The sequence below is a fragment of the Ascidia mentula genome, chromosome 7, assembly GCF_947561715.1.
Source record: "Ascidia mentula chromosome 7, kaAscMent1.1, whole genome shotgun sequence".
Classification (NCBI taxonomy): Eukaryota; Metazoa; Chordata; class Ascidiacea; order Phlebobranchia; family Ascidiidae; genus Ascidia; species Ascidia mentula.
The window spans coordinates 10,402,647-10,423,678 of record NC_138572.1 but is presented as its reverse complement, the minus strand read 5'-3'; the positions used below and the strand labels follow the sequence as shown (position 1 = coordinate 10,423,678).

Genomic DNA, 21,032 nt, shown 5'->3' with positions numbered 1-21,032 from the left:
TGACAAACCGTCATATGGTTAATGTTCTTCAATTTTGGAGAGCGCGCGTTTTTTCTCGCAAAAAAGTTTAATATTTTTAGATAGTACAGACACCAAAGAATATCTACCCTTAAGGATTTCAGCGGGAATCGATGTTTGCTTATGGTTATGACATAGCAAACATATCATATTCATATTCGAAAATTAATGCAAATTTTTTTTTGATTTTTCTTTCGTTGGAAAGTTCTATCTTTGTGTAAAAAAAAGTAAGTCGCTACCTCGTAAGGCGGCCGAGTCACGCGCGTTCAAAGTTTTGTTAAATGGCGATTTTTTTTTTGTCAACTAACATCCCTCTGGTCGCTATTATAGTCGACAAAACTTCAAACGCACATAACTCTGTCGTTACTGGTGGGATTAGATAATTTTTTTGCAGGATGCATGGAGTGATATTTTCAATCATTTTAATAGCTTTTGTTCATCCATGAAAAACCAAGAGAATTGTATTTTGTCAGGATCGACCAAACGGATCCTAACACCATGCAATGATACATGCAACAAAGGAGACGCTGGTCGGCAAAACTTTAAACGCATGTAACTTTGTCGTTTGAGGATTTTTACACTAGGTGCATAGAATTACATGTACCGCATAGCATTGCAACAAGTTTTACATAAAATTACAACTTGCTTAAATTGGAGAGGGAATGTATGTCTACCGACCCAATGTTTATCATCAACGTCATTAAAAATTGCATTTTTTCTCTTTTCACGACTACGCGGCCCCAACTATACCTACACCATCAAAATTTTATGTTTTTTATGGTTTGTTATAATACCTTTCAAACCATACCCAACTTAAATTGGCAAGGGGAATTTATTTCTACTCAACTCAATAAGTTTCTTCGTTTGTCGGATGTATGAAGTCTTGCAATCGTTACATCTGGTACAATATATCTATCAACATTCATTCTTAAGGTTACCGCAAATGCAATTGCCAAAACGCCACAATTACCAGAACCGCGATTGTCGGATATTTAGGCTAACTAATAAATTTTGATGTACAGTGTTAATAAAGCTTCGGAATTACAAAATGGTCATCGGAATTGTACCGGAAAAATGCACTGTCATAAATTTGAACAGTGTTTATATCTGTAGAAAACACGCTTTGACGCAGTAGCCAGTGATTTCCGTTGGGGGGTATAAGTGGGTAAGAGATCCATATGCCGGGATTAAGCTAGTACACTTTGAAGTCCGTTGTTATCGGAAAATTGCTGTTTCACAACCTGATGGGGCGAATCTGTGTGTTTATCACTGAGCCAAAGGCCTGTATCAAGCAATTCCTCATAGTCTTATTGTCGTTTACATTGCGCGTCAGCATCATTTCAAAAAACAACCTCCTGAAAGTTGAATGTTTGTATTTTTTTCGATTTTGATATAGATTTATACGTAGCAATTCAAATATGCTCATTGGATAACGCAGTAATATTTCATGCAATGGCATTTGATTGGCAGGATCGCCCCACTGCGCAGGTCCTTGCTTGGCAGCAATTTTGACAGCTATCGTATCTCGAATATTAGGTTTGCAGGCTTGGCAGCCTAAGCATTGCATCCTAGCTGGATCAGCCACTTATTCCTGACAAGTCGGAGCAAGATTTGAAAAATCAAGCTCCGGTGAAGTTTGAACTCACTACCCTGGGCTAACAAGGCCCAACGCTCTACCAACTGAGCTACAGCTGGTTTCACGAGGTATATTGTGGCCAAGGTACACTGGTGCACAAGCTCACAACTTGCCAGGCAACCTTTACATATAGGTAGGGGATCTCTATCACCGTATCAGATAACGCAGTAATATTTCATGCAATGGCATGATTGGCAGAATCGCCCACTGCGCAGGTCCTTGCTTGGCGATCACTGCTACCTTATCGTTGGACCTGGTTAGCCCAGGGTCGTGAGTTCAAACCTCACCGGGAGCTTGGTTTAAAAATTTTGCTCCGACTTGTCAGGAAAAAAAATGGCTAATCCAGGTAGGCTGCAATGCCTTCAAAAAACAATTCGTTTCTTAAAATGTAACCGTAGATGTATCCCGGTTTCTGTGAATTGATAAACGAGTGTTTGCTGCTTTAGTTGCTGTAAAATTTTGTTTCTACATTCACATGTTTTCTGCGTTGACACATTCTGAAATCAAAATGTTACCTATTGTAAATCATATCTTGTACAATAAAATCGCAAAGACATGTGACGATTGAAAACTGCCAACACATTACTTGCTTGTCAGTAAGCTTTAATCCAATAATGTTGTTTACTCCATGGTCAGCAGAAACACGAAAATCACAATTGCTGACCGACGAAGTCGTGACGTCATAGTCAACTAAGTGTTAACTTGTCATGCATTTTTGGTTTAACTCTGACGAACCGTTGGAAGAAGTGCTTGGTCGCCTTATAAAAGGAGCGTAGGCTCGTCTGCAAATCATTACCATCTTGTTCAACGGATATATACTGTATCACACGAACACTTTTTCAACATCAAGCAAACCAAAGGTATGTCTAGAATTAGATTTGTAAATTTTTGATCAACATTGTCATATTTTAAAATCGTAATGAACTCAAGTTTGGTTTTTTAGATGAATTCGATGATTTTTGCCGTTTTGTGCATCTTTGTCGTAACAACTCATGCAGTCAAGTATTATCCTGGTTAGATCAACTTTCATAATAGAACTATTTTCTTGGAGGAAATACCCATGCAAAACAACAATTTGTGAAAGTCATATTTGGCAAGATTTCCATTAAACAAAGATCTTTTCTCTTTCAGTTACTCTTAACAATCTCGGATGTTGGGCGGACTCTGAAAACAGGGCAATCCCCACAAGAGAAGGAAATCCTATTCTTGATGGAGCAAATTACAAAGCAAGAGTGAATGCGATCGCCAAATGTGCAAGTCGCTCACAACAATGGTGACGACGTATTTGCTGTCCAGGTATAATTCTTATATACAATAATTTATGAATAAAAATTTTCCAAAACTGGGAAAACTGACAAAATCACTAAAATACAGAGTTTGTCGCATGCTAGTTTTACTACAAAACGTTTATTGCATATTCTAATCCTATTTTGGATCACAGTTTTTGTTGGTTGGTAAACACATTGCAATTTGTAGGACGGAGGTTGGTGCGCAAGTCTGCCACAGCAAGAAACACATACAGAAAATACGGAAAAAGCACATCTTGCGCAATTGACGGAGAAGGTGGAGGTTGGGGTAATCAAGTTTACGAAATCGCCACCATATCACGAGGTATGTCTTTTTTAGATATTTTTTGCACGGTTTCCATAAAATGCACGTTTGTGTCATTTATCAGTTAAATTTACGGTGTTATTTTGTACATTAGTGTCGCTTACCGATTTGGGTTGTTGGCGGGACACTGCAAATTACGCCATCCCGACGCTTGAAGGGTTGGAACGAGTTCTCGACGGGCCTTACCGAAGCCGCAATGAGGCGATCGCCAAATGTGTGCAAGCCGCCTACGCCCGTGGATACAACGTCATTGCGTTGCAGGACGGTGATTGGTGCGTCGGATCACGTGACGCAGTAAAGACGTACAAGAAATATGATGAGAGTCACGGCTGTCCTGTTTCTGGAAAGGGTGGGTCTTGGGCAAACCAAGTTTACCGAATCAACGTTGAAGTTACCACGTAAGTTATGTGATTCGATTCAAGAATTTTTTTTAAACATTTTGTTGTTTTTTGAAACTTACTGATTTTTGTTACAGAACGTACTAAATCACACCATCGCTGCATGAAAATGAAGAAACTATTCATTTGTATTTGTATCATTATCTCATGTTTTTAACGCCTATAAATAAAGTTTTGCAAATACATGTCACATGTAACCGAAAATCTACATTCTTTCGTGTATGATACAAAACCACTCATTACTTTGGAGGATGATTAAATACTAATAAATAAGATGTTATTTGACTGTTCAATGCACACAGTTAAAAACAACAGGATTGCGACAAACCCAGTGGTCTCATACAACTTATTCTCATAGTTTGCGAGTTAGCCAATAAGGAGCTCTTGTCCTTTATAACAATCTCATTCAGATATTTAGACAGAAAATCATTGTCATAATATCGGTTTTAAGTTATCGTGTTTTTGTGAGATGTGAATGGTTTCAACTGGTCAGGTTGTTGCCTGGTTAATAAACAAAGGAATAAGACGGCAAGTATTGTTGTTGACTACATGTTTTCCTCACCTTCTTCAAAATCATCCTTGAAAAAAATCATTGTCAACCTCGGCTTAGAGAGTCGCATGAGCTCCCCAACAACCTTTTTCAAGACCAGGAATGATTGTAGGAAAGGCGGGAAACGATTCAGAAAATGTTTAGTTTGAATGACGCCAGAATTTTGCATCGAAAGTAGAATACTCACCTTTACTGCACTACCAGAGAACCTCAGATATTCCTTGACCCTTGATGAAAAACGCGGTTTGACAGAAAATTAACAATCTCCCTTTTTCTGGTTTTGAAATATTTCAAACTTCCAATTAAAATGTACAATCTTATTCTTACCAAGTGTCAGTTGAATTGCAGGACGCAAGGTTAACCTCAATCCTTTGCGCACAAGCAGTTTACGTGACCACCGATAGAAATAGAATCGATTAGAAAAGAATGACCAGCAAGCACCGAACTGCAAGCACAGACATACCAGAATAGAGGAGACAATTTACGCTGTAACATTGACTAACATTCAACAGTTCGCATGAAGAAACGTTTGCTCAACACAAACATGCATTGAACATATTGCACAACTCAGTTGCCTTTGTTGTGATGACGTGGCAAATTTGATCTTATTGCACTAATTTAACTTGGTAATTATAAATACCACGCAGACACATTGAATAAAGTAATAACACGGATGCTGCAGGTAATGAACGGCCAATGTTTACGTTAGTGTATTCCAATTTTGTTGTCTATGGAACTCTGCAAGGTTATTTGGCTTGGCTGGGAATTCTTCAAACATTATTGTCACATGAGAAATCATGGTAACACTCTTGGAAAATTATGTGGTCGTGATTTTTTTTTCCTTTAAACTCATGCTCCTGTTGCCCAAAGGAATATTGAACACATTTACCAGCATTTTCCTAAACCAGATAATAACTTTCCATTTACTTAAACCCCTCTTAAGGAAAAGCCGTTTTAGTAAAACTTCCTGGTTCAGACAAACCTACTATATTCATGTTAGGGCAGTGATATTTAAATTAATTAATTTATCATGGATTTGTTGAATAGATATTCAATGCTATGCAATCAATCAAAAACTGTCCGATGAAAACTATATAGACACTGCGGCTCTCATAAGCCTGTACCCGCGTCAAACACATTTCGGTAAAAAAATTGCAATAACGTTTGCAACTTTTAAAGTTTTAAGCAAATCATATTTATAACCGAAGTAGAAACTATTCATAGTAGAACAAACGTTTCGAACAACTACTGTGTTCATCATCAGTGCTGTAAGGTATAATATTTATACTACTGTCAAATAACAACAACATAGAACAGATCATAATTAACATCGCAACTTCTTCACTTGTACCATAACTTACGTGCTGTCATTATCCCGTTCATCTTCCGGACTTTCCATTATAATTAGCAACACGGAAAAGACCTTTACTGTATGACAATAAATCTTGCAGTGCGATAACAATTGCTGTATGGCTTTCCTGAACCAGGAAGTTTTCGCATGGTTGGAACCTAAAGTTTCGATTCACGTCAATAAGTTTATCTCCTGCTGCTTCACTCGGTTTAATTGGGCTCTCGAAGGTAGCTGAGACTTTTGTTTCAATCGCACTGGAAGATTTATTGGCTTTTGGATGCAGAGAGCGAAAATTCTGATTTGAAATCGTAAGTCTTGTGTTTATTATTGGGACGTTTTCAAAGAGAAACAAGGAATACTCGAGCCAGCATGTTTTGTGAATAAAAAACGTTTATTCTGATCACCAGGAGTGTGTGAATAACCAATACTTTCAGCACGCATAACAAACTTTATTGAAGTATACTGACTAACAGTCAGCATTGTGTGATACCATACCTTCTGTTAAACAACGTACTTGTTTACTATCAAACATATATCTGCGACTTGTGAAAAATGTCATCGAAAGTCGACGAAAACAGACAAATTTATGTGGGTTTAAAGATTTGTCAACCATCAGCGTCTCGTTTGCAAAGGTCATTATAACTTTCTGAAACACAAATCATGTGACCTTTATCTGGTAAATTGATGAAGCCCTTTTTTTGATGCGCGGGGTTTCCTTGTGGTGCCGGGCCCAATTTGATTAAGGACCGACCCTCATTATATCGCAAGTAACATATCAGGAAATCCTACATAGGATATACCATATCTGTTACCTAAGTGACTTTATAACAATTAACTGCTAGCAAAAATTATATCCAGGTACAAGAAGTGATGACATAAATCTCAATGATGAACAAACGGCTTGCATTGCAAATTAATTTTGGCTTTCTTGTGATGTTCAATACAGGTAGGACTTACTTTTCGACATCATTAAAAGTAAATACGAAAAACTAACTTTCGGTTAATATGATGCGGTTTTCAAGTCCCTGTAGCAAATTTATTCAAGCAATAAAAAAGTAACCTCACACATCACTTAATCGACATCGATAAAAATTATTTGCGATAAAAATTTAATAGTATCAAACCTAAATACTTACCAATATTGTCGAAGTATTTTGGAGCTCTCCATGTGATGAAATCAGCCGCACAGCAAGTGTCAGTGTGGAGAAACTCCTCACATCTCCTGGTTGGCCTGGAAATTACAAAAACAGTGAAAACTGCCAATGGTTTATTATTGCCCCGCCAAATCACGTGATCAATTTCGTGGTGAATTCGTTTCAAACTGAATCAGGTTATGACTATCTCAAAGTAAGTTTCAACACTTTTATATTGAGTCATTCTGATTTAATGAAAAGTATCTTGGGGCTAAATAAGTCCGGGGCCACACACATGGTTTGCGCCGGCGAAATCTTTCTTTGTTTTAACGTAAGCTGTCGCACGAGCGCACATCTGCGACAACAAAACAAACAAACAAAGATTCCAACAGCGCAAAATGTGTGTTTTGGATCCGACCAAAGAGAAAACCAAAAATGTGTCGATCTAAGCAAACGCAGTGCCCTGAAATTACTCCTGCCCTGTTATAAAAACTTGCTACTGCTTTAAACTTTTGATATTACTATTACAGATATACGACCAAGGCGGAAGTACATTGTTCCGTTCTTTGAGTGGATATGTGTTTTCAGATTCCACTGTCGCTACGAATTTAAATGCGGTTCGATTAACATTTACTTCGGATGGAAGTGTATCTTATTCTGGATTTTCAATCAACTACATAGCTGGTAGTTGCAGTTTTGCTTTTTCGTATGTTTTTGAAGTTATATTCCTTGGTGTTTTGGACATGCATTGTTTAGATTATTTTTGATGAGATTCGCGGCACACATGAGCGCGTTTCATCGCACAAAGTTAAAGAAACCCTGATTTAAAGACATTAATATGTCATTGTAAGAAAATATGAATTGTTAAAGAGGAAATTTTGTGTTAATTATATTCGACACTTTACAAGAAAACCTATCATATTTTTGCCTTTAAGTTGTAATTATACGTGTTGAATCAAAACTGGAAATATTTGTGAATTGCGTTATTCTAGTCCGGAATCATCGTTGTGGCGAAACCAACCGCACGGCGAGCCTCAGAGAGACGGAAGTTCTCACATCTCCTGGTTGGCCTGGAACTTACAACAACTATGAAATCTGCCAATGGTTCATCAATGCCCCACCAAATCACGTGATCAAATTCGTGGTGAATTCGTTTCAAACTGTATCAAGTTCCGATAAATTGCGGGTAAGTTTGTGCGCACACCTAGATTGTCACTTGCTGATTAGTTTATAACCCATTAAAGCAGTGTTTCCGAACCGGTGGTACGCGTACCACTAGTGGTACGCGACGGCATTCCAGGTGGTACGCGACGGCATTCCAGGTGGTACGCGAGCACATTTCCGTAATTAAGGGATAGCCTAAAACTCGAATTTAAAAAAATCCTAAGTGATCTCAAAATGTTGTTACTTCATCCACTAAGTTAATTTGTAACACTCAACTAGGGGAACGCGTTGAAATTGTTTTACCTCGAAGTGGTACGCAACCACCAAATGGTTGGGAATCACTGCTCTAAAGGAATGTCGAACGATAATGAGTTATACGTAGAATTATTCCACGATAAGGTCATCAATATAAACAAAGTTTAAAAGCTCACTTTAGATTTTGAACAATTTGATATTTCCGATGAATTATTCTGTTACTATCGCAGATTTACAACGAAAACAGAACTTTAAATTCTTATTCTGGATTTCTATCATCTGGTTTCAATTTTACTTCTGTTGGAAGTGTGGCTCGGTTGATTTTCACTTCTGGCAGCAATGGAGCACATCAGGGGTTTACAATCAATTACGCAGCAGGTATAAGAAACAGTTTTAAAACATTGGTATGTTTTGTGACAACATTTTCTGCAACAACAAAATATAAAAATACAACCCATGTTTGTTGACTCTTTGTTCCGTCACTAGTTATCTGGACACCTCGTTGTGGCGAAACCAATCGCACAGCAAACGTCAGAGGGACGGAAGTTCTCACATCTCCTGGTTGGCCTGGAATTTACAACAACTATGAAAACTGCCAATGGTTTATCAATGCCCCGCCAAATCACGTGATCAAGTTCGTGGTGAATTTGTTTCAAACTGAATCAGGATCCGATACATTACGGGTAAGTTTGTGTGCTCTTACACCTAGATTGGCACTTGCTGATTAGTTTATAACACAAAATGGAAATTCCAAACGAAAAGGTGTCATGCATTGAGTCATGCTGCAGCGTACCAATTGTTTCCCGGTCGGCTGCTGCTGTGCTGAAAGTAAAATCTGCTTGCGTGTTCTTGCTGAATTTTAAACTCTGTGAACAGACTTATTTATTATATGAAAGACACGTTTGCAATACCAGGTGGCGTAAGTTTACTTTGGTTCAAGCGCGTTTAACAAGAGTTTATCCCATGAATAGCGAATTAACTAACAACAGAACATGCGAACGTAACAGCGCGAATGGCAAGAAATAATGGCAGACCGAGTGGGGTCGAACGATTACTACGAGGGCGTTTTATAACAAAGAGTCAGAAAAAACGTGGTTGTCCAGCAGAGTATCAGCAGCTTGCTTTTAGCTCTACAGGAAGGCTTAACTCCGCCTGCATCCTTTCCGTTCTTTGTTCCAGTGTTGAATTTAAGAAAACATGCGGCGTGATCAGAACTTTGCCAGGGAAACATGCGTGTTGTCACAATGCCGAGATAAGGTCATCAATATAAACAAAGTTTGAAAGTTTGCATCAGAATTGAAGCAACTTGTAATTTCCCACCATTATTCTGATGAAGTCGAGTTGAATAGCTGGCGAAATTTCCATTGATAAAAATCAATGTATAATAATTGTGCAAGAAAACCATAAATTATTTGTAATTTCCGATAAAATATTCTGTTACTATCGCAGATTTACAACAAAAATAGAACTTTGAATTCTATTTCTGGATTTCTATCATCTGGTTTCAATTTTACTTCTGTTGGAAGTGTGGCTCGGTTGACTTTCACTTCTGGCAGCAGTGGAGCATATCAGGGGTTTAAAATCAATTACGCAGCAGGTATAAGAAACAGTTTTAACACATTGGTATGTTTTGTGTCAACATTTTCTGCAACAACAAGATTTAAACATACAGTGTATGTTTGTTGACTCTTTGTTACGTCACTAGTTATCTGGACACCTCGATGTGGCGAAACCAATCGCACAGCAAACCTCAGAGGGACGGAAGTTCTCACATCTCCTGGTTGGCCTGGAACTTACAACAACTATGAAAATTGCCAATGGTTTATCAATGCCCCACCAAATCACGTGATCAAATTCATGGTGAATTTGTTTCAAACCGGTTCCGAAATATTGCGGGTAAGTTTGGTCATTTTGATTTGAAGAGAAATATATTGGGGCTGAATAAGGCAGGAATCACAGACACGGTTTGCACCGGCGAAATCTTTCTTTGTTTCAAAAGCTGGCGCACAAGTGTACTTCTGCCGCAATATAACAAACAAACAAAGATTCCAACAGCGCCAAATGTGTGCGTTTTGGATCCGGCCAAAGAGAAAACCAAAAATGTGTCGCTCTAAGCAAACGCAGTGCCTTAAAATGGCTCTCGCCCTGTTTTGAAAACTTGCTACTGCTTTAGACTTTTGATATTACTGTTGCAGATATACGACCAAGGCGGAAGTACATTGTTACGTTCTTTGAATGGATCTGTGTCGTCAGGTTACACTGTCGCTACGAATTTAAATGCGGTTCGATTAACTTTTACTTCGGATGGAAGTGGAACTTCTTCTGGATTTTCAATCAACTACATAGCTGGTAGTTGCAGTTTTGCTTTTTCGTATGTTTGTTAAGTTGCATTCCTTGGTGTTTTGGAAATGCATTGTTTAGGTTATTGTTTGATGAGGTTCGCGGCACACCTGGGCCTGTTTCGTCGCTCACAGTTTAAGAAACACTGATTTATAGACATTAATATGAAGTATAAAAACCTTTGTAGCATTTTATGAAAAAGATGAATTGTTAAAAAGGAAATTTTGTATTCAATTATATTCGACACTTTACAAGAAAATCTATCATATTTTTCCCTTGAAGTTGCAATTATACGTGTTGAATCAAAACTTCAAATATTTGTGAATTGCGTTATTCTAGTCAGGAATCCTCGTTGTGGCGAAACCAATCGCACAGCAAACGTCAGAGGGACGGAAGTTCTCACATCTCCTGGTTGGCCTGGAAATTACAACAACTATGAAAACTGCCAATGGTTTATCAATGCCCCGCCAAATCACGTGATCAAGTTCGTGGTGAATTTGTTTCAAACTGAATCAAGTTCCGATAAATTACGGGTAAGTTTGTGTGCTCTTACACCTAGATTGGCACTTGCTGATTAGTTTATAACACATAATGGATATTCCAAACGAAAAGGTGTCATGCATTGAGTCATGCTGCAGCGTACCAATTGTTTCCCGGTCGGCTGCTGCTGTGCTGAAACTAAAGTCTGCTTGCGTGTTCTTGCTGTATAGACTACTGAATTTTAAACTCTGTGAACAGACTTATTTATTATATGAAAGACACGTTTGCAATACCAGGTGGCTTAAGTTTAATTTGGTTCAAGCGCGTTTAACAAGAGTTTATCCCATGAATAGCGAATTAACTAACAACAGAACATGCGAACGTAACAGCGCGAATGGCAAGAAATAATGGCAGACCGAGTGGGGTCGAACGATTACCACGAGGGCGTTTTATAACAAAGAGTCAGAAAAAACGTGGTTGTCCAGCAGAGTATCAGCAGCTTGCTTTTAGCTCTACAGGAAGGCTTAACTCCGCCTACATCCTTTCCGTTCTTTGTTCCAGTGTTGAATTTCAGAAAACATGCGGCGTGATCAGAACTAGGCCAGGGAAACATGCGTGTTGTCGCAATGCCGAGATAAGGTCATCAATATAAACAAAGTTTGAAAGTTTGCATCAGATTTGAAGCAACTTGTAATTTCCCACCATTATTCTGATGAAGTCGAGTTGAATAGCTGGCGAAATTTCCATTGATAAAAATCAATGTATAATAATTGTGCAAGAAAACAAGAAATTATTTGATATTTGCGATGAATTATTCTGTTACTATCGCAGATTTACAACAAAAATAGAACTTTGAATTCTATTTCTGGATTTCTATCATCTGGTTTCAATTTTACTTCTGTTGGAAGTGTGGCTCGGTTGACTTTCACTTCTGGCAGCAGTGGAGCATATCAGGGGTTTAAAATCAATTACGCAGCAGGTATAAGAAACAGTTTTAAAACATTGTTATGTTTTGTGTCAACATTTTCTGCAACAACAAGATTTAAACATACAGTGTATGTTTGTTGACTCTTTGTTACGTCACTAGTTATCTGGACACCTCGATGTGGCGAAACCAATCGCACAGCAAACCTCAGAGGGACGGAAGTTCTCACATCTCCTGGTTGGCCTGGAACTTACAACAACTATGAAAATTGCCAATGGTTTATCAATGCCCCACCAAATCACGTGATCAAATTCATGGTGAATATGTTTCAAACCGGTTCCGAAATATTGCGGGTAAGTTTGGTCATTTTGATTTGAAGAGAAATATATTGGGGCTGAATAAGGCAGGAATCACAGACACGGTTTGCACCGGCGAAATCTTTCTTTGTTTCAAAAGCTGGCGCACAAGTGTACTTCTGCCGCAATATAACAAACAAACAAAGATTCCAACAGCGCCAAATGTGTGCGTTTTGGATCCGGCCCAAGAGAAAACCAAAAATGTGTCGCTCTAAGCAAACGCAGTGCCTTAAAATGGCTCTCGCCCTGTTTTGAAAACTTGCTACTGCTTTAGACTTTTGATATTACTGTTGCAGATATACGACCAAGGCGGAAGTACATTGTTACGTTCTTTGAATGGATCTGTGTCGTCAGGTTACACTGTCGCTACGAATTTAAATGCGGTTCGATTAACTTTTACTTCGGATGGAAGTGGAACTTCTTCTGGATTTTCAATCAACTACATAGCTGGTAGTTGCAGTTTTGCTTTTTCGTATGTTTGTTAAGTTGCATTCCTTGGTGTTTTGGAAATGCATTGTTTAGGTTATTGTTTGATGAGGTTCGCGGCACACCTGGGCCTGTTTCGTCGCTCACAGTTTAAGAAACACTGATTTATGGACATTAATATGAAGTATAAAAACCTTTGTAGCATTTTATGAAAAAGATGAATTGTTAAAAAGGAAATTTTGTATTCAATTATATTCGACACTTTACAAGAAAATCTATCATATTTTTCCCTTGAAGTTGCAATTATACGTGTTGAATCAAAACTTCAAATATTTGTGAATTGCGTTATTCTAGTCAGGAATCCTCGTTGTGGCGAAACCAATCGCACAGCAAACGTCAGAGGGACGGAAGTTCTCACATCTCCTGGTTGGCCTGAAAATTACAACAACTATGAAAACTGCCAATGGTTTATCAATGCCCCGCCAAATCACGTGATCAAGTTCGTGGTGAATTTGTTTCAAACTGAAACAGGTTCCGATAAATTACGGGTAAGTTTGTGTGCTCTTACACCTAGATTGGCACTTGCTGATTAGTTTATAACACATAATGGAAATTCCAAACGAAAAGGTGTCATGCATTGAGTCATGCTGCAGCGTACCAATTGTTTCCCGGTCGGCTGCTGCTGTGCTGAAACTAAAGTCTGCTTGCGTGTTCTTGCTGTATAGACTACTGAATTTTAAACTCTGTGAACAGACTTATTTATTATATGAAAGACACGTTTGCAATACCAGGTGGCTTAAGTTTAATTTGGTTCAAGCGCGTTTAACAAGAGTTTATCCCATGAATAGCGAATTAACTAACAACAGAACATGCGAACGTAACAGCGCGAATGGCAAGAAATAATGGCAGACCGAGTGGGGTCGAACGATTACCACGAGGGCGTTTTATAACAAAGAGTCAGAAAAAACGTGGTTGTCCAGCAGAGTATCAGCAGCTTGCTTTTAGCTCTGCAGGAAGGCTTAACTCCGCCTGCATCCTTTCCGTTCTTTGTTCCAGTGTTGAATTTCAGAAAACATGCGGCGTGATCAGAACTAGGCCAGGGAAACATGCGTGTTTCCACAATACCGAATAAGATCATCAATATAAATAAAGTTTGAAAGTTTGCATCAGATTTGAAGCAACTTGTAATTTCCCACCATTATTCTGATGAAGTCGAGTTGAATAGCTGGCGAAATTTCCATTGATAAAAATCAATGTATAATAATTGTGCAAGAAAACAAGAAATTATTTGATATTTGCGATGAATTATTCTGTTACTATCGCAGATTTACAACAAAAATAGAACTTTGAATTCTAATTCTGGATTTCTATCATCTGGTTTCAATTTTACTTCTGTTGGAAGTGTGGCTCGGTTGACTTTCACTTCTGGCAGCAGTGGAGCATTTCAGGGGTTTAAAATCAATTACGCAGCAGGTATAAGAAACAGTTTTAACACATTGTTATGTTTTGTGTCAACATTTTCTGCAACAACAAAATTTAAACATACAGTGTATGTTTGTTGACTCTTTGTTACGTCACTAGTTATCTGGACACCTCGATGTGGCGAAACCAATCGCACAGCAAACCTCAGAGGGACGGAAGTTCTCACATCTCCTGGTTGGCCTGGAACTTACAACAACTATGAAAATTGCCAATGGTTTATCAATGCCCCACCAAATCACGTGATCAAGTTCGTGGTGAATTTGTTTCAAACTGAATCAGGTTCCGATAAATTACGGGTAAGTTTGTGTGCTCTTACACCTAGATTGGCACTTGCTGATTAGTTTATAACACATAATGGAAATTCCAAACGAAAAGGTGTCATGCATTGAGTCATGCTGCAGCGTACCAATTGTTTCCCGGTCGGCTGCTGCTGTGCTGAAACTAAAGTCTGCTTGCGTGTTCTTGCTGTATAGACTACTGAATTTTAAACTCTGTGAACAGACTTATTTATTATATGAAAGACACGTTTGCAATACCAGGTGGCTTAAGTTTAATTTGGTTCAAGCGCGTTTAACAAGAGTTTATCCCATGAATAGCGAATTAACTAACAACAGAACATGCGAACGTAACAGCGCGAATGGCAAGAAATAATGGCAGACCGAGTGGGGTCGAACGATTACCACGAGGGCGTTTTATAACAAAGAGTCAGAAAAAACGTGGTTGTCCAGCAGAGTATCAGCAGCTTGCTTTTAGCTCTACAGGAAGGCTTAACTCCGCCTACATCCTTTCCGTTCTTTGTTCCAGTGTTGAATTTCAGAAAACATGCGGCGTGATCAGAACTAGGCCAGGGAAACATGCGTGTTGTCGCAATGCCGAGATAAGGTCATCAATATAAACAAAGTTTGAAAGTTTGCATCAGATTTGAAGCAACTTGTAATTTCCCACCATTATTCTGATGAAGTCGAGTTGAATAGCTGGCGAAATTTCCATTGATAAAAATCAATGTATAATAATTGTGCAAGAAAACAAGAAATTATTTGATATTTGCGATGAATTATTCTGTTACTATCGCAGATTTACAACGAAAATAGAACTTTGAATTCTATTTCTGGATTTCTATCATCTGGTTTCAATTTTACTTCTGTTGGAAGTGTGGCTCGGTTGACTTTCACTTCTGGCAGCAATGGAGCATATCAGGGGTTTAAAATCAATTACGCAGCAGGTATAAAAAACAGTTTTAACACATTGTTATGTTTTGTGTCAACATTTTCTGCAACAACAAAATTTAAACATACAGTGTATGTTTGTTGACTCTTTGTTACGTCACTAGTTATCTGGACACCTCGATGTGGCGAAACCAATCGCACAGCAAACCTCAGAGGGACGGAAGTTCTCACATCTCCTGGTTGGCCTGGAACTTACAACAACTATGAAAATTGCCAATGGTTTATCAATGCCCCACCAAATCACGTGATCAAATTCATGGTGAATTTGTTTCAAACTGGTTCCGAAATATTGCGGGTAAGTTTTGTCATTTTGATTTGAAGAGAAATATATTGGGGCTGAATAAGGCAGGAATCACAGACACGGTTTGCACCGGCGAAATCTTTCTTTGTTTCAAAAGCTGGCGCACAAGTGTACTTCTGCCGCAATATAACAAACAAACAAAGATTCCAACAGCGCCAAATGTGTGCGTTTTGGATCCGGCCCAAGAGAAAACCAAAAATGTGTCGAACTAAGAAAACGCAGTGCCCTAAAATAGCTCTCGCCCTGTTTTGAAAACTTGCTACTGCTTTAGACTTTTGATATTACTGTTGCAGATATACGACCAAGGCGGAAGTGCATTGTTACGTTCTTTGAGTGGATCTGTGTCGTCAGGTTTCACTGTCGCTACGAATTTAAATGCGGTTCGATTAACTTTTACTTCGGATGGAAGTGGAACTTCTTCTGGATTTTCAATCAACTACATAGCTGGTAGTTGCAGTTTTGCTTTTTCGAATGTTTGTTAAGTTGCATTCCTTGGTGTTTTGGAAATGCATTGTTTAGGTTATTGTTTGATGAGGTTCGCGGCACACCTGGGCCTGTTTCGTCGCTCACAGTTTAAGAAACACTGATTTATAGACATTAATATGAAGTATAAAAACCTTTGTAGCATTTTATGAAAAAGATGAATTGTTAAAAAGGAAGTTTTGTATTCAATTATATTCGACACTTTACAAGAAAATCTATCATATTTTTCCCTTGAAGTTGCAATTATACGTGTTGAATCAAAACTTCAAATATTTGTGAATTGCGTTATTCTAGTCAGGAATCCTCGTTGTGGCGAAACCAACCGCACAGCAAACGTCAGAGGGACGGAAGTTCTCACATCGCCTGGTTGGCCTGGAACTTACAACAACTATGAAAACTGCCAATGGTTTGTCAATGCCCCGCCAAATCACGTCATCAAGTTCGTGGTGAATTTGTTTCAAACTGAATCAAGTTTTGATAAATTGCGGGTAAGTTTGTGCGCACACCTAGATTGGCACTTGCTGATTAGTTTATAACACAGTATGGAAATTCCAAACGAAAAGGTGTCATGCATAGAGTCGTGCTGAAGCGTACCAATTTTTTCCCGGTCGGCTGCTGCTGTGCTGAAACTAAAAGTCTGCTTGCGTGTTCTTGCTGTATAGACTACTGAATTTAAAACTCCGTGAACAGACTTATTTATTACATGAAACACACATTTGCAATACCAGGTGGCGTAAGTTTAATTTGGTTCAAGCGCGTTTAACAAGAGTTTATCCCATGAATAGCGAATTAACTAATAACAGAACATGCGAACGTAACAGCGCGAATGGCAAGAAATAATGGCACACCGAGAGAGGGCGAACGATTACTACGAGGGCGTTTTATAACAAAGAGTCAGAAAGGGGGTTGTCCAGCAGAGTATCAGCAGCTTGCTTTTAGCTATACAGGAAGGCTTAACTCCGCCTGCATCCTTTCCGTTTGGTGTTCCAGTGTTGAATTTCAGAAAACATGCGGCGTGATCAGAACTAGGCCAGGGAAACATGCGTGTTGCCACAATACCGAATAAAGTCATCAATATAAATACAGTTTGAAAGTTTGCATCAGATTTGAAGCAGCTTGTAATTTCCCAGCATTACCCTGATGAAGCCTCGTTGAATAGCTGGCGAAATTTCCATAAATAATTATCAACGTTTAATAATTGTGCCAGAAAACCATAAATTATTTGATATTTCCGATGAATTATTCTGTTATTCACACAGATTTACAACGAAAATAGAACTTTAAATTCTTTTTCTGGATTTCTATCATCTGGTTTTAATTTTACTTCTGTTGGAAGTGTGGCTCGGTTGACTTTCACTTCTGGCAGCAGTGGAGCATATCAGGGGTTTTCAGTCAATTACGCAGCAGGTATAAGAAACAGTTTTAACACATTGTTATGTTTTGCGACAACATTCTTTGCAACAGCAAAATTTAAAAATACAGTGTATGTCTGTTGATTCTTTGTTACGTCACTAGTTATCTGGACACCTCGATGTGGCGAAACCAATCGCACAGCAAGCCTCAGAGGGACGGAAGTTCTCACATCTCCTGGTTGGCCTGGAACTTACAACAACTATGAAAACTGCCAATGGTTTATCAATGCCCCGCCAAATCACGTGATCAAATTCATCGTAAACTCGTTTCGAACTAAATCAGGTTCTGATAAATTGCGGGTAAGTTTGGTCATTTTGATTTGAAGAAAAATATATTGGGGCTAAATAATGCAGGAATCACAGACACGGTTTGGGCCGGCGAAATTTTTCTTTGTTTCAAAAGCTGGCGCACAAGTGTACTTTTGCCGCAATATAACAAACAAACAAAGATTCCAACAGCGCCAAATGTGTGCGTTTTGGATCCGGCCCAAGAGAAAACCAAAAATGTTTCGCTTTAAGCAAACGCAGTGCCCTAAAATAGCTCTCGCCCCGTTTTGAAAACTTGCTACTGCTTTAGACTTTTGATATTACTGTTGCAGATATACGACCAAGGCGGAAGTACATTGTTACGTTCTTTGGGTGGATCTGTGTCGTCAGGTTCCACTGTCGCTACGAATTTAAATGCGGTTCGATTAACTTTTACTTCGGATGGAAGTGGAACTTCTTCTGTATTTTCAATCAACTACATAGTTGGTAGTTGCAGTTTTGCTTTTTCGTATGTTTGTTAAGTTGCATTCCTTGGTATTTTGGAAATGCATTGTTTAGGTTATTGTTTGATGAGGTTCGCGGCACAACTGAGCCTGTTTCGTCGCTCACAGTTTAAGAAACACTGATTTATAGACATTAATATGAAGTATAAAAACTTTTATAGCATTTTAGGAAAAAGATGAATTGTTAAAAAGGAAATTTTGTATTCAATTATATTCGTCACTTTACAAGAAAATCTATCATATTTTTCCCTTGAAGTTGCAATTATACGTGTTGAATCAAAACTTCCAATATTTGTGAATTGCGTTATTCTAGTCAGGAATCCTCGTTGTGGCGAAACCAACCGCACAGCAAACGTCACAGGGACGGAAGTTCTCACATCGCCTGGTTGGCCTGGAACTTACAACAACTATGAAAACTGCCAATGGTTTATCAATGCCCCACCAAATCACGTCATCAAGTTCGTGGTGAATTTGTTTCAAACTGAATCAAGTTCCGATAAATTGCGGGTAAGTCTGTGCGCTCTTACACCTAGATTGGCACTTGCTGATTAGTTTATAACCCATTATGGAAATTCCAAACGAAAAGGAGTCATGCATAGAGTCGCGCTGCAGCGTACCAATTGTTTCCCGGTCGGCTGCTGCTGTGCTGAAACTAAAAGTCTGCTTGCGTGTTCTTGCTGTATAGACTACTGAATTTAAAACTCCGTGAACAGACTTATTTATTATATGAAAAACACATTTGCAATACCAGGTGGCGTAAGTTTTATTTGGTTCAAGCGCGTTTAACAAGAGTTTATCCCATGAATAGCGAATTAACTAATAACAGAACATGCGAACGTAACAGCGCGAATGGCAAGAAATAATGACACACTGAGAGAGGGCGAACGATTACTACGAGGGCGTTTTATAACAAAGAGTCAGAAAAACGTGGTTGTCCAGCAGAGTATCAGCAGCTTGCTTTTAGCTATACAGGAAGGCTTAACTCCGCCTGCATCCTTTCCGTTTGGTGTTCCAGTGTTGAATTTCAGAAAACATGCGGCGTGATCAGAACTAGGACAGGGAAACATGCGTGTTGCCACAATGCCGAATAAGGTCATCAATATAAATAAAGTTTAAAAGTTTGCATCAGATTTGAAGCAACTTGTAATTTCCCAGCATTACCCTGATGAAGCCTCGTTGAATAGCTGGCGAAATTTCCATAAATAATTATCAACGTTTAATAATTGTGCCAGAAAACCATAAATTATTTGATATTTCCGATGAATTATTCTGTTATTATCACAGATTTACAACGAAAATAGAACTTCAAATTCTTTTTCTGGATTTCTATCATCTGGTTTCAATTTTACTTCTGTTGGAAGTGTGGCTCGGTTGACTTTCACTTCTGGCAGCAGTGGAGCACATCAGGGGTTTTCAATCAATTACGCAGCAGGTATAAGAAACAGTTTTAACACATTGTTATGTTTTTTGACAACATTTTCTGCAACAGCAAGATTTAAAAATACAGTGCATGTTTGTTGACTCTTTGTTACGTCACTAGTTATCTGGACACCTCGATGTGGCGAAACCAATCGCACAGCAAGCCTCAGAGGGACGGAAGTTCTCACATCTCCTGGTTGGCCTGGAACTTTCAACAACTATGAAAACTGCCAATGGTTTATCAATGCCCCGCCAAATCACGTGATCAAGTTCGTGGTGAATTTGTTTCAAACTGGTTCCGAAATATTGCGGGTAAGTTTGGTCATTTTGATTTGAAGAGAAATATATTGGGGCTGAATAAGGCAGGAATCACAGACAAGGTTTGGGCCGGAGAAATTTTTCTTTGTTTCAAAACCTGGGGCACAAGTGTACTTCTGCCGCCATATAACAAACAAACAAAGATTCCAACAGCGCCAAATGAATGCGTTTTGGATCCGGCCCAAGAGAAAACCAAAAATGTGTCGCTCTAAGCAAACGCAGTGCCCTAAAATAGCTCTCGCCCTGTTTTGAAAACTGCTACTGCTTTAGACTTTTGATATTACTGTTGCAGATATACGACCAAGGCGGAAGTACATTGTTACGTTCTTTGAGTGGATCTGTGTCGTCAGGTTACACTGTCGCTACGAATTTAAATGCGGTTCGATTAACTTTTACTTTGGATGGAAGTGGAACTTCTTCTGGATTTTCAATCAACTACATAGCTGGTAGTTGCAGTTTTGCTTTTTCATATGTTTGTTAAGTTGCATTCCTTGGTGTTTTGGAAATGCATTGTTTAGGTTATTGTTTGATGAGGTTCGCGGCACAACTGAGCCTGTTTCGTCGCTCACAGTTTAAGAAACCCTGATTTATAGACATTAATATGAAGTATAAAAACTTTTGTAGCATTTTATGAAAAAGATGAATTGTTAAAATGGAAATTTTGTATTCAATTATATTCGACACTTTACAAGAAAATCTATCATATTTTTCTCTTGAAGTTGCAATTATACGTGTTGAATCAAAACTTCCAATATTTGTGAATTGCGTTATTCTAGTCAGGAATCCTCGTTGTGGCGAAACCAACCGCACAGCAAACGTCACAGGGACGGAAATTTTCACATCCCCTGGTTGGCCTGGAACTTACAACAACTATGAAAACTGCCAATGGTTTATCAATGCCCCGCCAACTCACGTGATCAAGTTCATGGTGAATTCGTTTCAAACTGAATCAGGTTCCGATAAATTGCGGGTAAGTTT

The 21,032-nt window shown here is 38.7% G+C and overlaps 1 pseudogene across 1 annotated transcript in view; it reads left to right on the top strand.

The window, feature by feature from the left end:
• LOC145909548 (uncharacterized) overlaps window positions 1-21,032 on the top strand; it is a 92,838-nt pseudogene that overhangs the window by 66,651 nt on the left and 5,155 nt on the right. Inside the window, exons 5-12 of the transcript XR_014403136.1 lie at window positions 3,131-3,265; window positions 3,360-3,663; window positions 6,815-6,911; window positions 7,228-7,381; window positions 7,690-7,883; window positions 15,946-16,099; window positions 16,430-16,623; window positions 20,347-20,500. The product of XR_014403136.1 is annotated as an uncharacterized LOC145909548 (transcript). The remainder of the gene's footprint in view (window positions 1-3,130; window positions 3,266-3,359; window positions 3,664-6,814; window positions 6,912-7,227; window positions 7,382-7,689; window positions 7,884-15,945; window positions 16,100-16,429; window positions 16,624-20,346; window positions 20,501-21,032) is intronic.